The following is a 19,509-nucleotide window of genomic DNA, read 5'->3' as shown; positions in this document are numbered from 1 at the left end:
CCCGTCTAGAGCGGTACTACCGCTCATCTGGCGCCGTACTACCGCTCGAGCGGTACTGCCGCTTTTGGGTCGCGGTACTACCGCTGGATGCCCAATTCCATCATTTTCCTACCACTTTTTGATCCATGGTGTTTTGTTTGGAGGCTTATGCTCTTTCTTTCGTGTTTTTTCTTCTGCTCGTGTGTTTGGTTCCAGGTGATGAACATCCTGAGCAGCAAGTCCGCCATGTCAACCTCGATCGTTCAACGTCAAAGCACTATCGCACCTCTAAGACAGTGGGTGCTTCCTCAAGTGCTCAACCTCTGTCTCAACACAAGAAGTCGACTGCCAACAAGCCGAAGCCGAGGGGCAAGACTGTGACAGAGATGACTGCCAAAGAATTCTAGGAAAGGCGTCGCCGCAACCCCTATGCGGAAGACCAAGAACCCACTTTTGTCAACCGCCTGTTCTGGAACCGTTTTCAGTTTTTCATCTACTTTGATGTGATCAAGGCTAAGAAGAATCTCTATGTTGATGTGCGCTCCATCGACACGGATGCTATGGAAAAGGACCCTGGGTACTTTGGTGAAGCCCTTCAGATGTGTTCTCAGGTGAACATTCTCAGAATCATGCAGTTCAACAAGGACTTTGATGCAGATTTGGTGGCTCAATTCTTTGCCACTGTCCATCTTGGAACTGATGAAGAAAGGACTCTGGCGTGGATGACAAATGGCAAGCTGCTTTCTATAAAGTGGAAGGCCTTCATGGAGTTATTTGGGGTGGGAGATCATGGGCTTGAGATCCCAGTCGGCTTCCGCCCTCACCGAAATGCAACCTCCACTCATAAACAAGCTCTCTGGCCCTACTATACTGTGAAGATTCACCCCGTGACTGAGAAGGAGACCTATGAGTTGCCTGCCTTTCTGGACATCCTTCATCGCGTTTTTCGAGAGACTCTCTTCCCTCGTATCGGGAATCTGTATATGGTCCACTCCTTTCTCGTTGACATGCTTCTCTTCTGCCAGCATGAGAAGGAAGCAAACACGGGCGAGTCCCTGGACATTTCCCATGTCATGTGTTCTGAACTTCTCTCTGCCATTTCTGAGCGCAAGTGCCCGATATATGGTCCGTTTGTCACGTTGCTCATTGAGAAGGCCTGGGCACATGTCTATCCTAGTGTTGTGCTGGAAACTGGAGAGTTGGTTTCTCATGAGATCAAGCGTCTGAGGAAGAAGGACAATTGGGGCACCCCGGCTCCTAAGTCTGGATGTCCATCTAAAGCTTCTGACATGGAGACCGAGGGCGAGGCTGAGGCCGATGATGATGAGGACTATGAGCCCTCCGGAGTGGAGCCCTCTTGGGCAAAGAAGATTAAGCGCAAGATGAAGAAACTCTTCTGCATGGAGTCTCATGGCCAGTACATGTCTCATGTCTCTGAGAAGAAGGCCCGGAGCCATCACAAGGAGCTCTTGCATCAGTTGGGTGCAACTGTTAACAGCGGATCTGAGGGAAGGATTACTGATGAGGAGGAGTGGGTTCAGCAGCACTGCCCATGGACCGATTCAGACACTGAGCAGTTTCCTACCAATGATGGGGGTGCAGAAGATCCCGCTGGGATGTGATGCTTGAGATCCTCAGTTTGCTATCACTAGGAGCCGTAGCAACGCTCTTTGACTTTTTGGTGTCTCGATGCCAAAGGGGGGAGAGTCTATGGATTTATGTCGTTGCTGAGTTGCGAGTGTGTCTTTGTGGTTTGTTGTGTCATTGCCGAGTTGTATTTTCTCTTGTCGTTTGCTTTGTTTGGTTTTGTGCCTGTTGTCGGTGTCAAAACCAGCGGATCTCGGGTAGGGAGTCCCGAACTATGCGTCTAAGGCTAATGGTAACAGGAGGCGGGGGACTCTCTATGGAGGTAATACCCTACTTCCTGCTTGATTGATCTTTATGATATGAGTATTACATGAGTTGATCTACCACGAGATCATAGAGGCTAAACCCTAGAAGCTAGCCCATGATTATGATTGTTGTTGTCCTACGGACTAAACCCTCTGGTTTATATAGACACTGGAGGGGGCTAGGGTTACACAGAGTCGGTTACAGAGAAGGGAATCTACATATCCAAATTGCCAAGCTTGCCTTCCACGCAAAGGAGAGTGCCACCCGGACACGGGACGAAGTCTTCAATATTGTATCTTCATAATCCAACAGACCGGCATAAGCATATAGTCCGGCTGTCCGAGGACCCCCTAATCCAGGACTCCCTCAGTAGCCCCTGAACCAGGCTTCAATGACGATGAGTTCGGCGCATAGATTGTCTTCGGCATTGCAACGCGGGTTCCTTCTGCGAATACTCCAAAGTAGATCTTGAACACAAGAATTGTGTTCGGCTCTGCAAGACAAATTCCACATAGCACCGTAGAGAGTATAATATTCCACGAGTCTAATCCGCTGACAACTTTTCCATAGCGTGACATCACGCCGCGGCCCGGTTATTATTCGAACCGTTTTTCCAACCTGCCACTACGCGTTTCGCGAGGCGGTTTCATTGGCACATCTTGTCGAAGCAGAGATCGTGTCCCCTTATCACGGGATTCTCATCAATACGGGCGTGGGTAACCCAACCGCTCCATTAGTATGACTCCATGGATTAGGCAAGTTCCAAACGGCCGCGCGGAGGACGCTTGACATTCATCCCCTTTATAAAGAGGTCAAGACCCGTCCTTTTCTTTCCACACTTGATCCTTCCTTTCCCCCACCTCGATTTCCAATACCCAAGGCTCAGTCCAAGCACTTCATACCTCCAACCATGTCCGGATCCAGCCTTCAGGGCCGGTGGATGGCCTCTTCTGTCATAGAGGAGGACATCATGAAGCTTAGGGAGGCTAGGTACTTGACCGCCGAAATCCTTCACAGGCTTCCTGCTCAAGGGCAGGGTATCCCTACTCCCAAACCCAACGAGAGTTTCGTATTCGTCTCCCACTTCCTCTGAGGGCTAGGCTTCGGTCTTCATCCCTTTGTTAAAGGGCTCATGTTTTATTACGGGCTAGATTTTCATGATCTAGCTCCAGATTCCTTCCTACACATCTCCACGTTCGTCGTTGTGTGTGAGGCCTTCCACCGCATTACCCCACACTTCGACTTATGGCTCAAGACCTTCAATGTGAAGCCGAAGATAATCGATGGGCGACATGCGGAGTGCGGAGGCGCTATAATAAGCAAAGGTGTCGATGTTTTATGGCCAAAGGGTTCCTTCCCAGAAGTTTCTGACCTATGGCAACGGGAGTGGTTTTATATCACAGCACCCCGAGGTAGAAAGTGGGCAGCCGCCCCAGCCTTCCGCTCCGCTCCTCCGCCACAGCTTGCATCATGGGTCAACAAGGGGCTGGACTGGGGATCGGTTGATGACGTGCGGACATTGCAAAGCCGCATTTAGGATCTCATCAAGAAGGACATCTGTCTTGTCAAAGTAATCCAACTAATGCTAGTTCGTCGGGTCCTGCCATGCCAACGACGACCTCTCTGTATGTGGGAGTTCAACCCGGAAGGACCGTGAATTGTTCAGCACTTCTTCGGCATGACGCTCGAAGGGATGTATCATTTATTTTTCGGATCACGAATAAAGTGTCCAGACACAACAGAGGATGCAGGCCTGGATTGCAACCATCCAGATACCCAGGTAAGTAATTCCACAATGAAACATGTTGTCATTATATTTGTCACAACATTATCCCGAAAAACCATCCTCGGCAGGGCTGGATAAGAAAGGCGGAGAGGATCAGGTGTTCGGCCCCCCTTCCTGAAGATTCGGTGGACCCTGTATTAACCAGGATGCTGGCTCGTGCACCTTATCAAGTGCCATAAGGGAAGGACAAGGAGAGGAATGGGGAAGCCGAAAGCGGACTTCATGCTGGAGGTACGTTATGCATCATAACTGGGGAAATTGGTACTCCCATGTCGGAGGATGAACGGGGAGGAGAATCTAGTATCCCCTCTCCCCACGGGAAGAAAAGAGCCGCGCCCGAAGACTTGGAAGCAGAGGTCTCCAAATGAGGGAAGAAACCTTTATCAGGGGGCCCTACCCCGGAGGGCAACATTGCTGCACAGTGCCCACAGGGGGGGGAGCCGTTAACCAAGCCGTAAGTGAACAAAGGTGCTTTGTAAGCATACCCCATTCTTTTCCTGAGAATAACGACTGAGACGTATGTTTTGCAGTTCGGCTTATAGCCTCCCTCAACAATCTTCGTCCTCGGGGGATCTTCTTTCGGATGATGGAGAGTGAAACGCCTCCTCCTACTTCTCCGCCTCATGAGGCAGACGACCCTGAGGTGTCGCCCCAGAGGATCTCTTCCGATCCGCAAAGGCCAGAAGGTAACTCTTCGGCCGCTCGAGGTCCGGGGTGTTCGGCTCCTAGAGAGACCAACAGAAAAAGGCCCGGAATGTCCGATATACAACCGGACACATTGACGGGTCTTCTGCGGCAAGCGCCTATCTCAGAGGCACATCGTACCTTAATGGGTACGGTTGTTGAGAGGATTTTGTCCGCAAACAGCGGGTTGAATGAAGCTTTTACGAGCCTGCTAAGAGGCTTTGAGGTACGCAATGTGATATTTTTTGATTGTACCGTAAACGCAACGTGCACTGTGTATAGATAGTAGCCCTTGAGACTCTGGTTGCCATCCTAACGGGGCGATCAGAGGATCAAAAATAGAAATAATCTCAGGTAACGATTTTGCCAATTTGGTACACAGGCGACTGCAGCCCCGGCAGCTGCCCGGACTGCCGAATTTGCCAAACTGAAGCGGCAACTTGATGTGGCGGATGAAGACATCACGCTTGTGAACAAGCGGCTTGACGAGGCACATGGTATGTATATTTGGGTGGTCAGCAAATATTAACAAGAGCATGATGCTGGGATTTATAATATGCTTTGACTGTAGATGGTGCTGCTGCCGTGGAGACCCTTCGGGCTGAGCTTGCCTAGGCCAAGGAGCAAGCCATGAGAAGCAATGCGGCTGCCGAGAAGGCAGCTGATGAATTAAAAGCCGAATAGGCTGCCCATCGCCAAAGTGAGGATAGAATGGCCAACATGGCTCTTGAGCTACAGAATGCCGCTAGCTGATATGAGCTTCTCGAAAGGGAAAACCAAGCAAAAACGGCTAACCTTGAAAAGGCCTTACAGGCAGCGAAGGAAACTCGCTCTGAGATCAGAGCGGCTCGGGAGGAGCTTCGGCAAGCCGGTGAGATTGCGGCTGGGAAGCCCTTTTTATTGCAAACTAAATTTGGCGATCTGAAGTATGCCCCTCTTGATCAATTGTGGAGTTCTCCAGACGCATACTTGGATTTGTCAAAGATTGCTGCCGATGCGACACAGTATATCCGAGATCAAGAAGATCATGAAGCGGAAAGATTGTTCTGGTCGCAGTTCAGTACTCCAAGGCGCCCGCTGCTGTTGAACGAGCAAATGGCCAAATGGGCCGAGCTCCATAGGTTATCCGAGCTTGCCATGAAGGCTGTCGTGGATTTCCTGTGGCAGGAGGAACCAAGTCTGGATAGTTATTTTGGTTTGGTGCAACGATTTATTCGTGTTGTGCCGCATATCGATGCTGTCAAGTGGTCGGCGTGCATAGAGGGTGCGCGGATGGCCCTTGCCCCTGTTAAGACACACTGGGCGAGGATGGAGGCCACCGATATTGCAACCAGGGGTCCACCCAGGGGCCAGGACTTGCCCGAGCACTATTTTGAAGAAGTCTTAGAAGGTGCCCATTTAATAGAGGCTTAGTGCTCAAAGAATATCATGTTCAAATGACATGTATCTTGATCGTAAAAACAATGCTTTCGATACTGAAGGATATATTTATACCTTTGCCCGTGAAGTATTGTAGTGCCTCCTGTGCGGCTGTTTATGTATATATGTATATAACCTGAAAGTTTGCAGTCGTCGGCTTCAGCCCCCTCGCGTATAACACGAGGGTGTTCGGTAAAAGCGCATAATAACACTTGATCCAACGTCTTGGTCCGTTAAGGAGGTGGTAGCGCGGCAAGCGAGGCAATCGGACTATATAGCTTTAACACTTTCACTTAGCCATAGGAGTTTGACGGTGGGCCTACTATATAGCCCCTGGTATGTCCGCGTTTATCCGAATACATTGTGTTTACATACATGACCGGAAAACCGATCCTTCGTTAATGCGGAGGAATCGCGAAGATTCTGCTGAGTCATCAAGTGGTTGACCAGTCTCTCACTTTATCATGACAGTCAGTTTTCGGCTTTCTCTACTGAGGTGCTCATCCAGATGAATCAGGGCACAATCGCAGTAGTTCTACCGGTGCCACCTTAGCCGATAGAGCGGAACGTAAGGTAGCAAAACACGGGAGCCGGGAAAACCCAACTATTGACCAAAGACATAATTCAAAGCTGATGCATATAAGGCCAAACTCGCGACGCGAAACACTCCCGAAGGTATTCGGACTTTACAACATATACTGGGCTGAATACAACCCTCGATAATGAGCCCTGAATTTCAAGGTACGTGCATCAATCCGGCGTGACAAAAGAGCGCCTGTGGTGAGAGCATAGATCTCCAAAAACACATTGGTTGCTTCCACTGTAATGTCTATTTTAGAATGGCGAATCATAAGCTCGCCAATAATGTCGGTATCCCTCTTGGTCATTTTAAGTGCCAGGATGGTGTGAGACAACAAGAGACAATAAAAAAGGTTTACACAGGGTCTTAATCTAAAAAGAAACCTTTGAACGGGGCCCTGTTGCACGTCTGCGCCTTTGTCTCCGTTGTGCCGTATCTTTGAAGGGTATAGCACGATGGTCATGTGTAAAAAAAAGAAAAACCTAGGTGAAAGAATTTGGTGTGACCGTGCGTAAAGTCGGTTTATCTTAATGAACCGTGAAAATTCAATCTCTTGAGTGTAAATAGGGTCAAGCCAAACTATGGACCTTTTACATGCGGGCAGCCCCCCGCACCACATATGGGGGCATAGCCATTAATCAAGCTCAGGTTTATCTGAGCTGCTACAACTAGGTGTGCGCCGAACACGTCTAGCCGTGTCCGTGGTCTCGGAGACCGATGAGTTGCTCGGGTTGGAAAGGCCATTCCGTGATTCGGTTGCTAGAGCAGCCATGTATTCTTCTGTACGAAGAGAACTGTCGGATTTCGGGTTCTGGCAGACCCTTGAGGTTCGAACACTGGGGTGCGCGCAGAGATTCAACCCTCTACCAGCTCGCTCCTCGCCGAATCGCTAGGACCTAGACTACCAAACTGAACAGCACAAGAGACACAAGATTTATACTGGTTCAGGCCACCATTGTGGTGTAATACCCTACTCTAGTGTGTGGTGTGGTGGATTGCCTCTTGGGCTGATGAGGAACAATACGAAGGAAGAACAGCCTCGCGAGGGTCTGCTCTTGGCTGGCGCGATGAACTGCTAGGGGGAGTTCAGTCGCCTCTCTCTCTCTGTGTGTCTTTCTATCCTTGTTCTCTCGATCCAGTCTAGCTGCTCGATGCCTCTACCCTGGGGGTGGCTAGTCCTATTTATAGGCAAAGGCCCTGGGCCTCTTCCCAAATATTGAGCGGGAAGGGCGCCAACAATTGGCCATTTTGAAGGGGAACAGCGGGTACACTTATCCTGACTAAAGTTGGTCCTGCCTGTCAAAGGCTCTGGTGGTGACGCCGGCTTGGGCTCCACAATGACTTCCTCCTGGCCGTTGGGATGGTCTTGGTCTTGTTGCACCGAAATGGACGCCTTTGCTTGATGCTCTCGCCTGCGCTTGCTCCCTTTGCACCAAAGAGGAAAGGAGGACACTGCGCGGGCTGGCGCCCGACTGGCGCCCTTGGTCGTCATGCCTTGCGTCATGGGCACCTCGCGAGGTACCCTGCCTTGAACTCTCCGCCTCCTCATGAGCCAGCCTAACGAGGCCGTGCCTGAGGAAGCTCCTTGTCGTCCGCCCCGCGAGGCTTGGCCCCTCGCGAGGGTCTTGAGCTTGCGTTGATGAAGATGGGCCGTGCTGGGCCTCCTTTGAGCCACACCGCAGGCCGCAGGCAGGCAAGTCTGGGGACCCCCGTTCCTAGAACGCCGACAGTAGCCCCCGGGCCCATGGCGCACCCGAACTTGGCTGAGCAGAGAGGCGAAAGGGCAAGTGCGAAGCGTCGCGGGCCCTAACAGCCTGCGGCCTTGGGCACCGCGTGGCAGTTGATTGGACGTCGCCGCCTCTGCAACCGCGCGAGTTGATAAAAGAGTGGCATCTCCTTTATTTCCTCCGGTTGCTGCTCAGATCCCCTTTCTTGCGCCTCTCCTCCTGCCTCCAAAATCTTCAGATCTACTCCACCTGCGTGCCCTAGCCCGTCATGGCGCCTCGCCAAGCTCCGGTCGGAGCTTGGTACTCGCCTGCCTTGGACCCGCCAAATGTGTCAGGGGCGAGCCTTGCCTTGGTGCGCCAGATGGCGGAGGCGCAGGGCATCAACGGGATGAAGGTGTTCAAGACCGGCTCTGCTGTCCCTGAAGGTCGAGGGAGCACCTTCTATCCGCTCTTCGTGAGCGCCATCGTCGCCGGTCTGGTGCCTCCCTTTTCCGAGTTCTTCTTCTCTGTCCTCCGCCACTACAATATTCAAGCTCTGCACCTCCACCCCAACTCCGTCCTTCTTTTGGCGATCTTCGCCTACTATTGTGAGGCTCGTGTAGGGGTGAAGCCCTCGGTGGCCTTGCTTTGTCACTACTTCTCCCTCCGGACCTCCCGTGATTCCACCTCCGTGTGCACGAGCTTTGTCGCGTACGGCGGCTCCATCGCCATTTCAAACCCTGGGAAGAGGATTGAGGGCTTTAGGAGCAAGTGGGTCTTGGTGGATGCCGGGCGCATCCATCCTCAGCTGACCCTGCCCACGGAGCACCCCGCGAGCTCCGACGACTGGTCCCAGGTGGAGCTTCTGGATCCCTGCGTGAAGCTGGTGTTGGAGAAGATGGACGCAGATCTGAGGCCGACCAGCGTGGCGGCGGCGAAGCTGACCGGTGCGTCACTGCTGAGGGAGTTCCTGGAGCATCAACTGGCTCCGCTCCATCAGTACTCGCTTCCGATGTGGAGGCCTCACTCGAGCCCCGTGGTCTTGGCCGACGAGGATCTGGCTGCGGTCCTCCAGTCCTTGGTTGGGGGCGACGTGGCGAGGCTGGAGGGCGCTCCTACGCCCCTGTTCCTTCGCGAGGATTGGGAGCAGGTAGTGGGGTCCATGCCCGCCTTCAATGGGGACGGGCCCATGCCCATGGAGGCTCCAGAGGACCTGGTGGATGTGTCCTCCGACGACTCTAGCAAAGAGAAGGAAGAAGGGGAGCAGGAAGAGGGGGTTGACTCAGAGGCGGAGTCAAGAGCTCCTCCCCTTCGGTGCAGGTCCCGCACTCTCCGCCTCCCCCAGAGTGACGACGACGAGGATGAGGGTGAGCAGGGAGGCGGGAGCCTGCCTCCGATCCCGAAGAAGGACCGGACTGGGCTGGTCCCCCGCGGGTCTGCCCCGGGCCCGGGGCGATCCGCAGGCGCGCCTCCTGCTCCCGAGCCCCCTGAAGCCAACCCTTGCAGCCGGCTCTCGGGCTTTAAGTACGGCCGGAGGCTGCTCGAGTCCACGAGCGACGACCTGTAAGTGCCTGCTTCCCATCTTGATTATTGTTCTGTCGCCGAGACCTGATGCCCATATCCTTCGGCCAGGCTGGCGCCCGCGGCAAAGAAGCCGAAGGGAGCTCCTGAGGTTCCATCAGTGGCAGTGCCTCTGCCCGAGAAAGAAGGTGACTGTGACGCGCAGGCCTCTCCTGCCCGGGCGTCCTCGCGAGGCCAGGCTGAGCCTGCTGGGGCGAGCTCAGCCCCATTGACCCAGGCGACTCCCGAGGTGCCCTTGCTTGACGCTGCCTCTACTGCCGTCGCGGCGCAGCTGGTTCTGCCCCAAGGTATCGTGGTCACGCTGCCGTCTTCTCCTCCTACTCCACCGACTGCTGCTTCCCTGAATACTGTTCTGGATCGCGCCATTGCCGGACTGGACCGTCTGCGGTAGGATCTTCTGGGCGCCGACCCTCGTCTAGTGGCCGGGCGTTTGGAGCTAGCTTCTGGCTGGATCCGCTCCGATGCTTCGATACCGGCGGCGCTGGTCCAGGCCTCGACGGCTTGCGACGAGGAGAAACAGGCTGTCCATGAGGCGAAGGTTGCCCACGATGCTGCCCTGGGGGAGGCAGCTAGCGTCCAAGGTCGCTGTGAGACGCTGGAGAGCAAGCTGAAGAGCCTGCAGAACCAGCTTGCTGAGGAGGCCCGCCTTCGCCAAGAGCAGGAGGAAAACATGAAGGCTCGCAAGGCGGCCGTCAAGGACCTGGAGGCCAAGCTCAAGAGGTGCCGTGGCCGCCTGGGCGTGCTGGAGCAAGAGCTGGAGGCGAGGAAGGTTGAGCTGGATGGCAAGTCCCGGGTTCTCGCCGAGGATCGCGTGGCCTTCGCGGATATGGAAGAGAAAGCTCGCACTTCGCTAAAGACGCTTTATGACAGCGGCCTTGAGAGTCCGCTGGCCGGCGAGGAGGATGGCCCTGCCAAGCTGCTTCCCTTCCTGGTTCGCGCCCTTCACGACGTCACCCTCGGCCTTGGCCCTACGGCTGAGGCCGAGGCACGCGTCTTTTCTTCTGCAGCGCTGACGCGGGTCTTCACCCACATCTATCTTCGTGACCCCAACATCGACCTTGACAGCCTGCTCGAGCCAGTGAGCGGAGAGCGTGCTGCTGCCGCTGCTGAGGCCGTGAAGGGTCGCGCGGAGGCTTTGCTGGGGAAGTTCCGGGCCTTCAGTACCAGGCCGAAGCGGAGCGTTGCTAGCCCTGCTGCTCCACAAGGCGAACCTACTCCACGCGGCTCCCCCGCCGGCAAGTGACTCTGTTGTGGCTCCCATCCTTTTTTTAATTCCTGCGCATGTACCATGCCTCGAAGAGGCATTAAAACTTATGTTTGATGATGTGGTAACAGCATGGACTGTAATATTTTGCTTTTGAATTCCCTGAAATTTGCATTATTCCTTCCTACCTGCTTGTGTTCTACGCCGGCAGAGCCCGGCCCCGTGCATACCTCAGCCGCCATTGGCCCCGACCGGAAACTAGGACGGGACCAAGGAGTGAGGGGCTACGTGACAAGTTAGGCTCCTGAGTCGCGATGCTCAGGAGTCTCCCTTGGCGCTCGAACAGCAAGTAGGGAGGCGAGGTGTGGGTGGATCTGTCGTTCTACGTCTGCAGGGTCCGGCCCCGCGCATACCTCAACCGCCGTTAGCCTTTCGGAACTAAGGAGTGAGGGGCTACGTGACCAGTTAGGCTCCTGAGTCGCGATGCTCAGGAGTCCCCCTTGACGCTCAAACAGCCTTCGTACCTTGGCTCCGCTCGGGGAGGGACGTGCGAAGAACCAGGCCCAGGGGGCCTGGCCAGGTGACGTGCGTCTGGGCGTGACCCAAGCGCAGCCCCCGTGCCCAGCCCCTTCGTGTGGCACTCCCGAGGGGAGGCGTTGCGACAAGGCCAGACACTGAGCTCCGGCCTCCCTGAGGTTGATGCGGCCCGGAGGCCACCCTCAGTTGTTTATCACCAGCGCGGAGCATAGCGCTTCCGTATGCGTACGGGCATAGCCGCTCCTCGGCAGTGTCGTCAGCCAGCGCGGAGCATGGTGCTTCCACTGGTACGTGGGAGGGGGTCCCCCTCCGGGAGGAGCCCCCGGGGCGTATACAGCCCCACCCTGACACGTGGCCGGCACGGTAGGGCTTGACGAGGTGTATCTGGGCACCCGTGAGCTAGCGCGGGACTCACGGGGCCCTACCTCAAGGCGGGTTGCGCCTGGCTCTGGGCCTTATCTTTGAGTGTGTTCCTGGAAATTTGGCCAGATGCCGATGCTCTACGTCTTCGGGTCCCGGCTCTCGGGCTGGTCTTAGCCGTCGCTGGCATGCCAGGTCGTGATGCCATGGACAAGACCAGAGGGTGAGGGCCGGAGAGCCGGTAGGAGCCCTGAGTCGCGATGCTCAGGCACCCCCCCTTTAGCGCGCAAGCTGGGTTAGATGTTGGAACTCTACGTCCTCGGGTCCCGGCTCTCGGGCTGGTCTCAGCCGTCGCTGGCATGCCAGGTCGCGATGCCATGGACAAGACCAGAGGGTGAGGGCCGGAGAGCCGGTAGGAGCCCTGAGTCGCGATGCTCAGGCACCCCCCCCTTTAACGTGCAAGATTCCGACACCCAGGAGAAAAAGGCACCAAATAACAAGCATGGTGGATCGAAAGCATAGTCCTAAGATAAACGTAAGAAGGATACATGCCGCTGGGACAGGCCCGAGCGGCTTGGGGATGATGCAGCTCGAGGGGCGCCCCCAATAAGACAAGCTAAGGACATGAAATAAAAGGGATACATGCCGCAGGGACGGACCCACGCGGCCTGGGAATAATGCGGCCCTGAAGGCACTCCCAGCCAGAAACGAAACTTAAAAGATGTCACCTGATGACGTTGGGGACGAAGGGGTGTTGGTGCAGCAGACTCGGTGGGCTGCGGGAGCCGATCCTCATGAGCCCCCAGGCCCAGGGGCCTCTGGAGGCTCCGGAGGCGCCGGCGGCTCCTCGCGGGCCATCTCCATCTCCGCCAGGGCTGCGGCACGCTTGACCTCTTGTGCCTCCAAGATGGCCCTCATGAGACGCTGGTGCACAGCGGCCGCGTTCGGCAGGCCGTAAGGCATGCGCACGTAGCTGTGGGGCGGACCCTCGCAACGTCCCACTCGCGAGGGCCAGAGGCGCTCTTGAGACGCGGCTCGGTTGAGCCCTGGTATGTCGATGCAGACACGCAGCCCACCATCCTCGCCTGGATGGGGGGCCACAGTGGGTAGGCGGCGGCTGCCCCTCATGATCCTTGACTCCTGTAACTCCTGAATGGCCTTGCTGACGAACTCATGAGGGTTTGGCCCTCCTTGCCTTGCTCCTTCTTGAGGGAAACGTGCTTCGAAGCACGCCTCCACGTGGTGCCCAAGCGCCTCCCTCGTGACCTTGGCGAGGTCGGCGGCCCTCCAGAGGAGAGCCTCCGAGCCCTGCCTGAGGAGGGCGCCGGGCATGCTTCCCTATGCGATAGAAGGAGGCTCCCCCTGAGCATGCGCGGGCCCTGAGGGGCCTGCCTCCTGAGGGGCCGGGCCGGTTGATGTCTTCTTCTTCTTGGGGGCAGCCTCGAGAAGCCTCCTGCCTCCGCGGTCTGGGTCTTCCAGTGATGCGGCCTGAAAGGCTCGCTCCAGGGAGCACACTCCGTCTCTCTCTTCGCAGGGCACCATGATGACCCCGCCGCTTCCTGGCATCTTGAGGACGTTGTAGCCGTGGTGGGTCACGGCCATGAACTTGGCCAGCGCCGGGTACCCGAGGATGGCGTTGTACGGCAGGCGAATGTGGGCGACGTCGAAGTCGATGAGCTCAGTGCGGTAGTTGTCGCAAGCCCCGAAGGTGACAGGAAGGCGGACCTGCCCTATCGGGACCGTGGAGCCGTCGGTTACTCCGGAGAAGGGCTTGGATGGCTGGAGCTGACTGTAGGGCACTTGAAGATTGTTGAATGTTTCCACGGACAGGACGTTGAGCCCTGCCCCACCGTCGATGAGGGTCTTGGTGACTAGCACGTTGCTGATGATCGGGGAACAAAGCATCGGGAGGACCCCGGCTGTGGCCGCGCACTTGAGCTGATCCGCTGAGCTGAACATGATGGCGCACGCCAACCACCTGAGAGGGCGCGTGGCCTCGAGCTTGGGGAGGATTGCATTCACTTCGCGGGCGAACTGCTTGAAGATGCGCTGATACGCTGGGGCTTGAGCTCCGCCCAGGATGCAGGCGATTGCGCGTGGTTCCTGGAAGCCCCCAGCCCCCCCGTCCTGATGACGGTCTTCATTCCTCCTTAGCTGCGGCGGCAGCGAAGGGAGGCCTGCGTTCCCTTGCGGGCGATCCTCGCGAGGTTGATCCCTCCAGCCTCCCTCGCGAGGCGGGTCCTGCCAGCGATCCTCGTGAGGTTGGTCGCGCCACCCTTGGCGCGGGCCGCGATCTTCCCAGCGTCCTGCATTCCTTCCTCCTCGGCAGTAGCCCCGATCGCTGCGGTCGGGACGACTGCCGACCCTTCCCTCACGCACGGCCCGGAGCTCTTGGCATTCATTGGTGTTGTGGGTGTGGAGGTCGTGGTACACGCAGTACCGGCTGCCCTTGGAGGATTTGGGCTGATCTCTGCCCCGCTTGGTGTCCGGCTCGGCCACGAGTACGGCAGCCCCCTTGCACTTCACGTCCTTGGCCTTGGGCTTCTTTTCTTCGGGGTCCGCGGCAGGCAGCTTGAGGAGGGAGAGGCGCCCTCCTCAGCTCTGGCGCACTTGGTCGCCAAGTTGAACAGCTCCAAGCAGGTGCACAGGTCTTCATGCATCGCCAGCTCCTCCTTCATCTTGACGTCGCGCACACCGTCGGAGAAGGCAGAGATGATGGCCTCCTCCGTTACCCTGGGGATATTGTGGCGCGCGTTGTTGAAGCGCTGGATGTACTTCTGCAGGGTTTCCCCTGGCTGCTGCTTGATACGGCGCATGTCGCTCACGGCGGGTGGCCGGTCGCGAGTACCCTGGAAGTTGGCGATGAAGCGAGTGTGCATCTCGTCCCAGGAAGAGATCGTGCCTGGGGCCAGGTTCAGGAGCCAGGTGCGGGCTCCGTCCTTGAGCGCCATGGGAAACCAGTTCGCCATGACCTTTTCATCTCCGTTGGCAGCCTTGATGCCCAACTCGTAGAGTTGGAGGAACTCCGCAGGGTCAGCCGTGCCGTCGTAGCGAGGGGGCAGGTCTGGCTTGAACTTGCCGGGCCACGCGATGCTGCGTAGCTCGGAGGTGAAGGCGCGACAGCCCGCCGTGGCCACGGGGGGCCTTGGGCGACGGAGAGCTTGTTCCTGCGGGTCCCCATGCGCCACGGCTGGGGGCAGCGCAGGGTCTTGACGTGCTGGAGCAGGGAGTGCTCGGGCAGCTTCTCGTGGGCGAGGGACTTCTTGGCAGCTCTGCTCTTGCCGCGCTGGCACCTGGCGGAGCGGGTTCCGCCCAGGGGCCGCGCGCCTTGGGGCCAGGGCGCCTTCTTGAGGACGAGGCGGCTGAGGCGCCCCAGGAGCTTCATCGGCCGCGCAGGGCGGGGTGCGGTGCAGCGAGAAGGACGGTGCGGGGGCGCCTCCAGCGGCGCGGACGAGCTCAGCGACTCGGTCGAGCCATTCTTCGTAGACGTCGTCGATGGGGCGGTAGCGCAGGAGCTCGTTTGCCGCGATGAGCGCAGCTCAGGCCTCCATGGCCGCGCGGGGCACGTGTGACGAAGAACCAGCGGGGGTGAGCGAGGGCGTGGCGGTGCGGCCATCCCGCCTCATGGACGGATGTAGGGAGGATGCGTGCTGCTCGTTCCCCGCTGGGCCGGTGGCGGCGTTGACGGCAGGTGACGGGGAACGACGAGGGCGCCCACCGACGGGAGCCATTTGGGCGACATGGGAGGCGAGGGCGGCTCGCCGCTCGGCGCGAGCCCGACGAGCGTCAGACATGGTTGCGGTGGTCGGGGAAGAACGAGACGACGGAAGGCAGATTCCGGCGCACCCCTACCTGGCGCGCCAAATGTTGAATTTCGGGTTTCGGCAGACCCTTGAGGTTCGAACACTAGGGTGCGCGCGGAGATCCAACCCTCTACCGGCTTGCTCCACGCCGAATCGCTAGGACCTAGACTACCAAACTGAACAGCACAAGAGACACAAAATTTATACTGGTTCAGGCCACCATTATGGTGTAATACCCTACTCTAGTGTGTGGTGTGGTGGATTGCCTCTTGGGCTGATGAGGAACAATACAAAGGAAGAACAGCCTCGCAAGGGTCTGCTCTTGGCTGGCGTGATGAACTGCTAGGGGGAGTTCAGTCGCCTCTCTCTCTCTCTCTGTGTGTGTCTTTCTATCCTTGTTCTCTCGATCCAGTCTAGCTACTCGATGCCTCTACCCTGGGGGTGGCTAGTCCTATTTATAGGCAAAGGCCCTGGGCCTCTTCCCAAATATTGAGCGAGAAGGGCGCCAACAATTGGCCATTTTGAAGGGGAACATCGGGTACACTTATCCTGACTAAAGTTGGTCCTCGCCTGTCAAAGGCTCTGGTGGTGACGCCGGCTTGGGCTCCACAATGACTTCCTCCTGGCCGTTGGGATGGTCTTGGTCTTGTTGCACCAAAATGGACGCCTTTGCTTGATGCTCTCGCCTGCACTTGCTCCCTTTGCACCAAAGAGGAAAGGAGGATACTGCGCGGGCTGGCGCCCGACTGGCGCCCTTGGTCGTCATGGCTTGCGTCATGGGAACCTCGCGAGGTACCCTGCCTTGAACTCTCCGCCTCCTCATGAGCCAGCCTGACGATGTCGTGCCTGAGGAAGCTCCTTGTCGTCCGCCTCGCGAGGCTTGGCCCCTCGCGAGGGTCTTGAGCTTGCGTTGATGAAGATGGGCCATGCTAGGCCTCCTTTGAGCCACGCCGCAGGCCGCAGGCAGGCAAGTCTGGGGACCCCCGTTCCCAGAACGCCGACAAGAATGCTCTGTGTTTCCGCTGATTGTGATAACGCCACGTGCACCGGGCATCTTGAGTTTGAGATAAGCGTAATGCGGGACTGTATTGAAACGAGTGAAGGCCGTTCTTCTGAGTAGTGCATGATAGCCACTTCGGAACGGAGCAATGTCGAAGATTAGTTCTTCGCTTCGAAAGTTGTCGGGAGAACCGAATACAACCTCCAATGTTAAAGAGCCCGTGCAGCGGCCCTCTACGCCTGGTATTACTCCTTTAAAGGTAGTACTGCTTTGGTTGATTTTTGACGGGTCTATCCCCATCTTGCGGAAAGTGTCCTCATATATGAGATTAAGACTACTGCCGCCGTCCATGAGGACTCGGGTGAGATGGTATCCGTCGATTATTGGGTCGAGCACCAAGGCAGCCGAACCCCCATGACGAATACTAGTCGGATGATCCCTGTGATCGAAAGTGATCGGGCAGGCTGACCATGGGTTGAATTTGGGGGTGACGGGTTGTACATCATATATGTCTCGGAGTGCGCGTTTGCGCTTCCTCTTTGGGATGTGGGTGGCATAAATCATGTTCACTGTTTTGACCTTCGGTGGAATTTTTTTCTGTCCCCCAGTGTTCGGCTTGCGAGGTTCGTCCTCATCTTCACTTAGCGCCTCCTTCCCTTTATGTTCGGCGTTTAGCTTGCCGGCCTGCTTGAAGACCCAGCAAACTCTATTGGTGTGATTCGCAGGTTTCTCGGGGGTGCCATGAATCTGACAGGACCTATCTAGAATTTTATTTAGGCTTGACGGACCATCTCTGGTGCCTTTAAATGGCTTTTTCCGTTGACTGGGTCTAGAGCCCCTGAATCCGGCTGTCAGGACCCCGACTCAATGCCACATCGATCTAGCATGTAACACCTCATTTCACTTTGCGGCCTCACGCACGTTATTCCCACGGGTGTCGCCTTACCTTTGCCCGGGACCGTTTGCGCCTTTTGGCACACGTATATGATAGTGTCGCTAGCATCCATATGATAAGGAGCCCGGGCTGACATGGCTAGTTGTAAACCCAAAGTGGCACAAACTTACAGGGACAGGCATCCATGACCCAGCATCGAACGTGTCGGTCATCAGCAAGTGAATCCAGGCTGTAGAACTGGGCTAGCAGGACTCCGGTGAACCGGGCTGTAGCGGGCTAACAGGACTCCATTATTCATCGCGTGACATTTCCCCGAGGGGACAGACACAGGAACGAAGGACACATGCTGGCCAGCCTAATTGTTCCGGAGCAGTAGCAAGCTACCATGGCTTAGTGCAAACACTAGGAGACATTTCCCGGTAAGAGAGGCTACTAAGGATAAACAACTAGATAGTCAGATCCCACACATACCAAGCATTTCAATAACATACACACAATATGCTCGATATGTGCAAATACAACATGGCATCACAACATGACTCTACAACTCAAGTATTTATTCAATAGGCTCCGAGGAGTGAGATATTACAAACATGGGTCTCATGACCCAACATTCAGAGCATACAAGTCAAAGCACAAGCAGAAACTTAACATGTCTGAGTACAGACATCTACAAATGAAAAAGGCTGAGAAGCCTGACTATCTACCAGATCCTACCGAGGGCACAAGATTGTAGCTGAGGTAACAAGCTAAACGTCGAAGTCCACGTGGAACTACTAGCAAGACTAAAGTCTCTCTGCAAAACATAAAATAGGCAAACGTGAGTACAAATGTACCCAGCAAGACTTACATCAGAACTATCTACATATGCATCATTATCAACAAAGGGGATGGTGGGGTTTAACTGCAGCAAGCCAGCTTTGACTCGGTGGCTATCCTGAACTACGACGGCAAGTAACTCTTTTGAGGTGGCGCACACGAGTCCACATATTCCCCATATCAATACACCACTATGGATCCGCTCCCATCTCCCTACGAGAACGCCATCCATAGCACTCACGCTTATCTTGCGTATTTTAGAGTATCCACTTTCACTTGTCTATGAACTATACAGGCAACCCAGAAGTCCTTTACCGCGGACACGGCTATTCGAATAGATTATGTTAACCCTGCAGGGGTGTACTTCTTCACACACGCTCTCGCCACTTACCGCCATGTACACCTCATGTATCTCGGCAACCTTCAAGCGGAAGCCTGGCGAGGGAGTCGGGCACGACCTGACTAACCACACAAGTCTCTCGTCCAGGTTTATCGCCTATTCGGGTTCCATCCGCAAGGAGATCCGGCCGGGGTGTCGCTCACAACCCCAAACGATGTGAGCAGGATTCCCAAGCCCACCATCCGGGTGCCACTTGGTACACCGTGCCACTGTGCCTAGTCAGTCCCAAGCCCACCTATACCGGGTGCCACTTGGTAGACTACTAACACTACCTACAAACACAAGAAACTAGTTGCAACTCCTGGACAGAGATCAGGTTGATTAATAAGTCGAGAGGGGCACTTAAGCATTCCAATGCGTGGTAGTAACTGTTCATGGATCACAAACACAGAACTCAGTTCCTGAGGACGACTGCAATGAGACAACCCACCATGTACTCCTACATGGCCTCTCACCGCTACCTTTACCAAATCGTGTTCACACACTTAGCTCTCACACAGTAGGACATGTTCACCACATTCCAATTCATCCCCGATGAATCAGACCTGACTCAACTCTAAGCAGTAGCAGGCATGACAACAAGCATGAATGAGTAGGCACATCAGGGCTCAAACAACTCCTACTCATGCTAGTGGGTTTCATCTATTTACTGTGGCAATGACAGGGCATGCAGAGGAAAGGGGTTCAACTACCGCAGCATGTAACAGTTGAATCATTGTTGTCCTAATGCAGTAAAAGAGAGCAGGAGCGAGAGAGTGGGATTGTATCGGAATGAACAAGGTGGTTTTGCTTGCCTGGCACTTCTGAAGATAGTAATAGATCTTCATCGGTGTCATCGATCTCATCATCGGTATCACGTCTAT

This window comes from Triticum dicoccoides, chromosome 1B (genome assembly GCF_002162155.2).
Source record: "Triticum dicoccoides isolate Atlit2015 ecotype Zavitan chromosome 1B, WEW_v2.0, whole genome shotgun sequence".
NCBI lineage: Eukaryota > Viridiplantae > Streptophyta > Magnoliopsida > Poales > Poaceae > Triticum > Triticum dicoccoides.
The sequence above is the reverse complement of the archived record's forward strand: the minus strand, read 5'-3'. Positions refer to the sequence as shown.